Below are 10,336 nucleotides of genomic sequence, written 5' to 3'. Positions count from 1 at the left end.
ATTTTGATATTGCACCTTGTGTGTTTAACTACATTACGTTAGATATTATAACTCTCAACAACAAGTGAAGACCCCAACTGATTAAAAAAAAAWGTATTTACTCTTTACGGAAATTGATCGGAGAGCCTTCAAAATGGGAGCTGCAGGCCGGGTCACCAGTTAACCATCCCTGATATAGCTCTATKAAATAAAACAAAACGTTGGGAGATTTGTATTACATATTTGAATAATTTWATGTTAGAATGAAACAATGAAGACTTTTAAACCCTTCTTGGAAAATACATGTAAAAATGAAATGCTTTTATGGTGTCTGACGGAGTTAGTTGCATTTTCAGAAAATATTTAAGAATTATGAGATTCTTTGGTTAATATTAAGAAAAATATTTGTGGAAAAAATAATTTGTCGCGTCATTCAAGAATCCCTGAACTACAGTATCTATTCCTAGTATCATTGGTCTGTAGCGRGTAGTAAAACCCCATCTCCATGGGGGCGCTGTGATTGGATAATGGGCTCGTTACCCGCTGATAAAAACAGAACAAAAGGGAAGTAAATCTGAGGGTGGGTTTGTTTCGTTTGTGTACACCATRCTTTCCTCGTGGATGTATACATAATAGCTGAATACCCAYRTCTCAGTCGACTGAAACATGTCTAAACTACAGTCGTTTCGTGTGTTTTTAAATGAGCGTTTAACCGCGGCAGCTGTGGAGATTTTCGGGGCAGTTGAAGAAACGGTAGCGGAGTACCGCGAGGAGAATGATCGGCTACGGAGACTGCTGCGGATCACACCGGAGATACAACTATGTAGAATAGGTTCGTATGTAGATCTTCTGATAGCTACACTAAACAAAAAATATAAACGCAACATGCAAGAATTTCAAATATTTTTGTGAGTTATAGTTCATATAAGGAAATCAGTCAATTGAAATAAAATCATTAGGCCCTAATCTATGGATTTCACATGACTGGGAATAGAGATATGRATCTGTTGGTCACAGATGGTGATCAGGTGGGTCAGAAACCGAGTCACTATCTGGTGTGACCACCATTTGTCTCATGCAGGGGGACATCTCCTTCACATAGAGTTGATCAGGCAGTTGATTGTGGCGTGTTGAATGTTGTCCCACTCCTCTTCAGTGGCTGTGCGAAGTTGCTAGATATTGGCGGGAATTGGAACTGTCCTACATATGTCGATCCTGAACAAACATGCTCTATGGGTGACATGTCTGGTGAGTATGCAGGCCTTGGAAGAACTGGGACATTTTCAGCTTCCAGGAATTGTGTACTGATCCATGCAACATGGGGCTGTACATTATCATGCTGAAACAGGAGGTGATGGCAGCGGATGAATGGCATGACAATGGGCCTCAGGATTTCGTCACGGTGTCTCTGTGCATCAAATTGCCATTGATAAAATACAATTGTGCTCATTGTCTGTAGCTTATGCCTGCCCATACCATAACCCCACCGCCACCTTTGTCCCCAAAACATACATTTAATTATTTTCTAACAATTACATCTGAATATATTAACATTATAAACTCAGCAAAAAAAGAAACGTCCTCTCGCTGTCAACTGCGTTTATTTTCAGCAAACGTAACATGTGTAAATATTTGTATGAACATAATAAGATTCAACAACTGAGACATAAACTGAGCAAGTTCCACAGACATGTGACTAACAGAAATTGAAAATGTGTCCCTGAACGAAGGGTGAGTCAAAATCAAAAGTAACAGTCAGTATGTGGTGTGGCCACCAGCTGCATTAAGTATGCAGTGCATCTCCTCCTCATGGACTGCACCAGATTAGCCAGTTCTTGCTGTGAGATTGTTACCACACTCTTCCACCAAGGCACCTGCAAGTTCTCTGAAATTTCTGGGGGAATGGCCCTATCCCTCACCCTCTGATCCAACAAGTCCCAGATGTGCTCAATGGGATTGAGATCCTGGCTCTTCGCTGGCCATGGCAGAACACTGACATTCCTGTCTTGCAGGAAATCACTCACAGGACGAGCAGTATGGCTGGTGGCATTGTCATGTGAAGGTCATGTCAGGATGAGCCTGCAGGAAGGGTACCACATGAGGGAGGAGGATGGCTTCCCTGTAACGCACAGCGTCGCGATTGCCTGCAATGACAACAAGCTCAGTTCGATGATGCTGTGACACACGGCCCCAGACCATGACGGACTCTCCACCTCCAAATCAATCCCCCTCCAGTGTACAGGCCTCGGTGTAATGCTCATTCTTTCGACGATAAACGCAATCCGACCATCACCCCTGGTGAGACAAAACCGTGACTAGTCAGTGAAGAGCACTTTTTGCCAGTCCTGTCTGGTCCAGCGACGGTGGGTTTGTGCCCATAGGTGACGTTGTTGCCGGTGATGACTGGTGAGGACCTGACTTACAACAGGCCTACAAGCCCTCAGTCCAGCCTCTCTCAGCCTATTGCGGACAGTCTGAGCACTGATGGAGGGATTGTGCGTTCCTGGTGTAACTCGGGCAGTTGTTGTTGCCATCCTGTACCTGTCCCGCAGGTGTGATGTTCAGATGTACCGATTTATAAGTCCAGGTGTTGTTACATGTGGTCTGCCACTGCGAGGATGATCAGCTGTCTGTCCTGTCTCCCTGTAGCGCTGTTTTATGCGTCTCACAGTACGGACATTGCAATGTATTGCCCTGGCCACATCTGYAGTCCTCATGCCTCTTTGCAGCATGTCTAAGGCACGTTCACACATATGAGCAAGGACCCTGGGCATCTTTCTTTTGGTGTTTTTCAGAGTYAGTAGAAAGGCCTCTTAAGTGTCCTAAGTTTTCATAACTGTGACCTGAAATGCCTACCGTCTGTAAGCTGCTAGGGTCTTAATGACCGATCCACAGGTGCATGTTCATGAATTGTTTATGGTTCATTGAACAAGCATGGGAAACATTTTGGCACAGGAGGAAATGTTTCTGACTTATATCAATGTCACATGCTGTTTTCAATGAGAGAAATTGGTTCTTGAGTTCAGTTCTGCTTTAAGAAGATGCATGTTAGAAATAGGCAGGGTTTATGGCTGTGGCCGTGCCAGCTAGTGACGACTGTCTAAAGGCTCTATAGATAACCTCTGCTCCTCTCTCCTTTCCTCCAGACTCCCTGCAGCTCTCTCTCACTGTCTCTGAAGAGGAGGTTCTCCCTGAGCAGCAGCACTGTGAGCAGGAGTGGAACCCCAGTCTGGGGCAGGAGAACCCAGAGCTTCCACAGATTAAAGAGGAACAGGAGGAACTCAGGACCAGTAAGGAAGAAGAGCAGCTTCAAGGTCTGGAGGCTGATATCAAATTCACTCCTTCCTGTGTGAAAAGTGAATGTGATCAGGAGGACCCACTTCAGTCCWTSACTYYTCCYCAAACYCAGACTGTGGAGAACMGAGAGAGTGACCCTAAACATGTGGATCTCACACCTTTTGTTACTGTGACCCACCTTAAGGGTCTCTACATTCCCTGTGACCCTCCAGATAATCACAACGGTGCCTCCAGCCAATGCTCAGGCGTAAGCAGAAACCCAGTAGGACTTGACAGCAGCCCACCATTGGTTCCCAGCTCATCATTGAATCCAAACCCATCAATAGGTGAACACTGTTCCAAACCCAGCACCACGTCTAGAAAAACTCACCACTGTGGTGAAATGTTTGCTCTGAAAGCTGACCTGCAGAGGCATGTGACTCTCTCCAAGAAGAGACTCAGTGAATGCCGTTTCTGCAGAAAACGCTACAACTCCAACTGTAAACTGAAGGCCCATGTCAGCCTCTGTCACAGTGGGAAACCCTACACCTGCCCTGTTTGTAGCAAGACCTTCAAACTCAAAGGACATCTGTCCAAGCACATGAGGATTCACACAGGGGAGAAACAGTTTAAGTGTGGCGACTGTGGGAAAGGGTTCARTCRYAAGGRRYMCSTAAMRRWGCAYAYRSTRACTCAYACAGGAGAGAAACCATTTATCTGTGACGACTGTGGGAAAAGCTTCAGTCACAAGGGGTCCCTAAAGAAGCATACACTAACTCACACAGGAGAGAAACCATTTAGCTGTGGTGACTGTGGGAAAAGCTTCACTCAAAAGTCAAATTTTCTGACGCATGTGAAAAACATCCACAAAGACGGCAAACAGGATGAAAACTGAAAGAAGAAAGAAAATTAGGACAAAGATATATTTAGTCACAAGATCAGGATGTGGACAATATTCTGAATGAACTATGAATGTGTCGAGGACTTCTGAAATTCTACAGATTTTGTGGCCCAGCAGGAAGATCAGCATATCCCAAATCCAGAGGTTGTCAGTTCAAATCCCAGGTTGGGTCATATTGAAAAGTCTACTAGGTGATCATGTCAAATGTAATCATATTGTCATTGAGTACCTTTTTTTTTTTTTTTTTTTTACACATTTTGCTAAACAGTGATCACTAACCTTAACCGAATACATGGACCAAATAAAATACAATTGTATTGGTCACATACACGTGTTTAGCAGAAGTTATTGGGGTGTAGAGAAATGCTTGTGTTCTAGCTCAACAGTGCAGTAATATCTAACAATTCACAATAAACACACCAAACTTAAAAGTAAAAGAATGGAATTTAGGAATATATAAATAATTAAGATGATCAATGTGGCATGGACTAAAATACAGTAGAATAGAGTACATTATATACATATGAGATGAGTAAAGCAAAAATATGAAAACATTATTAAAGTGACTAGTGTTCCATTATGAAGTGGCCGTGAATTCAAGTCTATGTATGTAGGGCAGCAGCCTCTAAGGTTCGGGGTTACGTAACCGGGTGGAAACCGGCCAAGAGAACATTCTCAATATGTGGGTGGTAAACACTGTTAAAAGCACTGTTTTGTGTGGGGGGGTGGCTGTCCCTAGCATTGCCAAAAGACAAAGAGCTGTGACTGGATCAGTGGTTCACCCAGTCAGGGCCTTGATGGGTTTGGCAACAGTAACAAGGGTGATGTGTAATACAACTAGGGTGCGCGTGCCCTGGAATTGGGGGTGTTTCTTTCTGTACATCAGGTGACATCTCAAGGAACTAGACAAAAAACCTCAGGGACCATGACAGAACATCCTGACTACTTTAGGCGACCATTTTGTGACGTCCACAGAATACAGAATAACCAGAGATAACTAACACATGTAAACATAATTCCACCTGATAACAGAATAACCACTGATAACAGAATAACCACCTGATAACATAATACCACCTGATAACTAATAACCACCAGATAACAGAAACACCTGATAACAGAAAACCACCTGATAACACAGAATAACCACCCGATAACATAATAACCACCGATAACATAATAACCACCAGATAACATAACACCTGATAACAATAACCACCTGATAACAGAATAACCACCAGATAACTAAACCACCTATAACATAATAACCACCTGATAACATAATAAACACCTGATAACATAATAACCACAGATAACATAATAACCACCTGATAACATAATAACCACCTGTATCAGAATAACCACCTGATGAACAGAATAACCACCTGATAACAGAATAACACTGAATAACATAATACCCAGAATAACATAATAACCACCTATAAAGTAATAACCACCAGATAACATAAACACCTGAATAACAGAAATAACCACAAACTGATAACATAAAAACCCACAGATAACATAATAACCACCATAAATAAAACCACAGATAACATAATCACTGATAACAGAATACCACCTGAACAATAACCACAGATAACATAATTACCACCAGATAACATAATAAACACCGATAACACAATAACACAGATAACATAACCAACCCTGATAACATAATAAACACCTGATAACAGAATAACCACCGGATAACATATATAACCACTGATAACATACACCAGATAACTAATAACCACCTGATAACATAATCAACCACCAGATAACATAATAACGCACCTGATAACATAATAACACCAGAACCATAAACACCTGATAACAGAATACCACCTGATAACATAATAACCACAGATAACATATTACCACCTGATATACATATATACCACCAGATAACATAATAACACCAGATAACATAACCACACTGATAACACATAACCACCTATAACATATGGCTCCCAGTGGGTGGCCTGTCTGCCAAGGGGTTGGCCAATGCCCTCAAAGGCCCACCCATGGCTGCACCCATGCCCGTCATGTGAAACCCATAGATATGGCCTAATTTTTATTTAAATTGATTGATTCCTTATATGAACTGTAACTCAGTCAAATATTGAAATTTTGCATGTTGCGTTTATATTTTTTGGTTCACATGGCGGTGGCAAGGTTGCTAGACTTTAGAAATTTCAAAAATAGCTTTAAATTTATTTGGGTTTATTTAAGCAATATAGCCGAGGGGATGAGTTATATGGCCAATATACCATGGCTAAGATTTGTTCTTAACGCACGATGCAACGCGGAGTGCCTGGATATCGCCCTTAGCCGTGGTATATTGGCCATATACGACAAACTCCTGAGGTGACCTGTTGCTATTATAAACTGGTTACCAATGTAATAAGACCAGTTAATAGTCGTTTTTTGTCATACCATGTATACGGTCTGATATACCATGGCTTCAGCAATCAGCATTCAGGACTCGATCCACCCGGTTTATAATGTCTGATATACCACAGTTTTCAGCCAATCACTATCCAGGACCCAAACTACCTGGTTTATGAGATACTATATACCAATGTAGCAGTTGAACTGAACTCCTAAGCCTACAAGTTCTTAAAGAATTAATGTGCATCATTCATTACATGACCATTGAACAGGCAAAGAGGTCTGCTTAGATAACCTACGCAGAAAAAATATAACATATTGACATAATGATTATGACTCGTCATGACGTGGCCTTTTGGGGGAGGTTTATGACCCACATAAATACCTTTCCCCTTTTCTCTCTCTCTACTTTACAGAGTTTGACTCTTGTAAAGCCTTTGTAACATAGAGAGTCTGGGAACATCAAAGGTGGGAAACGGAACCATATTTCGGTAATCCAACCAGTAGAAAATAGCGTTGGTACTTATGAATAGATCTCAGATCATTGTTGTCTGAGACATTATTACTAATGACAGGATGACATAAAATGTATCTTGGAAAGTTTGACACATTCTAGTTACAGATTCACATGGAATTGTTGTGCAATTAAATGTTTAAGAATAGAAACTATTTGTGAAAAGATTCAATGTAATTTGCTTCTTAAATGAGAGAACGGTTTGTCATAGAGAAACTGCTACTCAGAGGCCCCCGCCCAAGTGAACAGACTTTGGTGGTAACTATGAAACACCCCTTCTTTCACCACTATATAAACCCGTTGAGAAAAATTCACCTTTCTGTCCAAGGACGAGAGGACGGCGGTCCCCACGTTAAAGGACAAGATCACAACAGAACTAAGCCAACCTCAGCGTGAGCTCTGGTTGAACAACAAGAACCTAACGAAATTAGCATCGAATTTCAACGTGAAGATGAACGATCCAATAATTAAACCAATTTTGTATTGCTGATTCAACTTGTTAGCCAGGGTTCGTGAAGATAACCAAGAATTTACAACTTTCAGATGAGACTGAATAAGGCGACAATTAAATATTGACTGTATTGAAGGTCTTAAGAGTTTTTCGGAAGATAACAGCTTCTATAAACATTTTTTTGTGGTGCCCGCGACTTTCTAGTTAATTACATTTACATGATTAGCTTAATCAGGTAATATTAATTTATAGATAAATTATTTATAGAATAGCATGTCATATCACTTAACCTGCATAGCCAAAGACACGACAACTCTAGCTTGCAGGAAAAGCAGTTTCAGGTGTTTGAAACACGCTACATTCTCTGAACACGCCCCTCGAACCTCACTACTGCCTGCCCCTCTAAAATAATGGGTGCATGATGGCCCTGACTCTTACCAATTACTAAACACATTAAAACACACAACTGTATTACAGCAAACAGGACCATGCTAAAACTGAACCAGACATGACTGACCTGGACGCCACATGTGAGAAGATGTTGTAGATGTTGTGTACTGTGGGTCAGAGTTGACTGTAAATCAGGATTAGGTTCACAACACCAGGAGAGTCAAAGTAAACAGGTGTGTGTTATTCATATTGGCCACAATTGTCAAGGTATGCGTGAAGGGCTGTAGAAAGTCAGGCGCAGGAGAATAGATAGTTGGTAGTAACACGGAGCCTTTTATTTGGCGAACCAAAAGCACACGGCACAAACGAACACGAAATACAAAATACTGGTTGAACATAACCCAGCGCAACCAGCCTAGTGTGGGCATACATGAACAACAGATAAACAATACCACACAAAAGACATGGGGGAAACATAGGGTTAAATACACAACACATAAGGAGGGAAATGAGATCCAGGTGTGTGGGAAAACGAGACAAAACAAATGGAAAAAGGGATCGGCGATGGCTAGAAGACCGGCGACGTCGACCGCCGAACATCGCCCGTACAGGAGAGGCATCGACTTCGGCAGAAGTCGTGACAACAATGTGGAGGAGTGGGACTTTAACTGTATGCATTAGTCTACTACAATAGAAAGAGGTATAGATGATGTATCTGCTTAAATGTTCCCCAAAGGAGGACATATTTTCATTCTATACATACAGGCTTCTAGACTAATGCATGTTGAGTAAATAAAACTAAACACATGTTTGCTCCTCAGTGTCCCTCTGATTAAGAGGTGTCTGCATTACATCCTACTACAGCAAAAGGAAATCGGCTAGCTGGCCAATGAAGTGGATCTATTACACTAACGTGGATCCTTTCAGTAGGCTACAACAACATGAGAAGTGAGAATGTCAATTGTATATTTCATCCTTCTCTTTCCTTCCCTGTGTGTGTCTCTCACTCTCAGCCAGACCGACAAGACATGACTACATACTAACCTATGTGTCCAGCCAGCTGTGTATWTACATTTATGTCATTTACTAGACACTCTTATCCAGAGCAACAATTAGTYCATTCATCTTAAGATGGCTAGGTGAGACAACCACATGTCGTAGTTTATACATTTTTCCTCATGACACTAACTGTTTGAGTGTCAACAGTTGGACTCAACAGTGTAAAGCCCTGTTTCCATGACATATGAACTCTGTCTGAGTGGAACACAGTGAAGTGCTTCCATCTAGTGACTGACATGTGAAGTTGTAGGTAAAGTAATGATGACAGTATTTTGCAAGACATTCGCACAACAGGACAAAGCATCACAACAGGACATTATAGAGAGATAGTCACAACACTCTCCTGTTTCTCTCTACTAGATCTCCTAGTATCCTATGGAGTGGAACGGAAGTCAGTGTTCTGGTAACAGTATTCTCTCTCTCGCTCAGTCTCTCTCTCGCTCACTTGCACGCTAGCCCGTCCTGTCCATGAGTGTGACTATCTTGGGTGCAAAGTCAGGTACCTTTTGGAAGGTAAAGTGAATAAATCCATTTTGGAACACACAGGTGCGTGATAAAGCTAGCCAAAATCAAGATGGACAGCTCAGGGATTCTTGAGAGTCGGAACAGTTCTTGTCCAGCAGGAAACTTTATTTTTGTAGTTGAAAAAAAAGAKGATTTTCTTGCATTATTTGAGTTAAACAATGTAGGGGAATTGTATAATATTTGTAATATTATTAATTTCCATGTCTGCACTTTGCTCTTGTCTGGAGCAAAGGATCCCAATTTCAAACCCTCATTGTGTTTTTAAAATTKTAATAATAAATGTTAACTGAAAAAGTATAATATAGTTTTATTGCAAGGATCTATGTCTGACTTGAAATCATATTTATCTGAAAACTGTAATTCCTAAAAAATTGTCTGGAGATTTGGTCAACTCATTCAGATTTGTCTAAAATMAATAAATTAATCAGGAATGAGCAAGGACCCCTTCTTCACCTCCTCATTACATGTAGTGCAACAAGACCAGTGTGTTACCTTATAAACTTTTGATAGATTTAAACAAATAATATTGWAATCACCATAGTTTATGGTTGTGACCATTAACTCCATCTCCCTGAGAGGATATTATATTTGGTTTAAACATGTTGAAGCAACTGAGGGAAAAGGAAATTGCTACTTTGCATACCACCTGAATGAAGTAACATAACATTTTTGTCAACTCTGTAAAACATCAGATTTTGTCTGACGTCAACTCTGTCAGAGTGCTGAAAGATACGTTTTTATTKTTGATTTTCAAATGAAGAATTTTCTGTATTTTACAAATATTTGTATGGACTTATTTTTTGTGGCACAAATAAGTCTGTTTTTAGTAGTTGTTGTCAACTCCGTC

At 40.9% G+C, this 10,336-nt stretch overlaps 1 pseudogene; it reads left to right on the top strand.

Annotated features, from left to right (window-relative positions):
• Nucleotides 1-619: 619 nt before the first annotated feature.
• The window catches only part of LOC112076652 (zinc finger protein 585A-like), a 21,757-nt pseudogene continuing 12,040 nt past the window's right edge, over nt 620-10,336 (top strand).

This window comes from Salvelinus sp. IW2-2015, unplaced genomic scaffold, assembly GCF_002910315.2.
Source record: "Salvelinus sp. IW2-2015 unplaced genomic scaffold, ASM291031v2 Un_scaffold3909, whole genome shotgun sequence".
Classification (NCBI taxonomy): domain Eukaryota; kingdom Metazoa; phylum Chordata; class Actinopteri; order Salmoniformes; family Salmonidae; genus Salvelinus; species Salvelinus sp. IW2-2015.
This window is presented reverse-complemented; position numbering and strand designations above follow the sequence as displayed.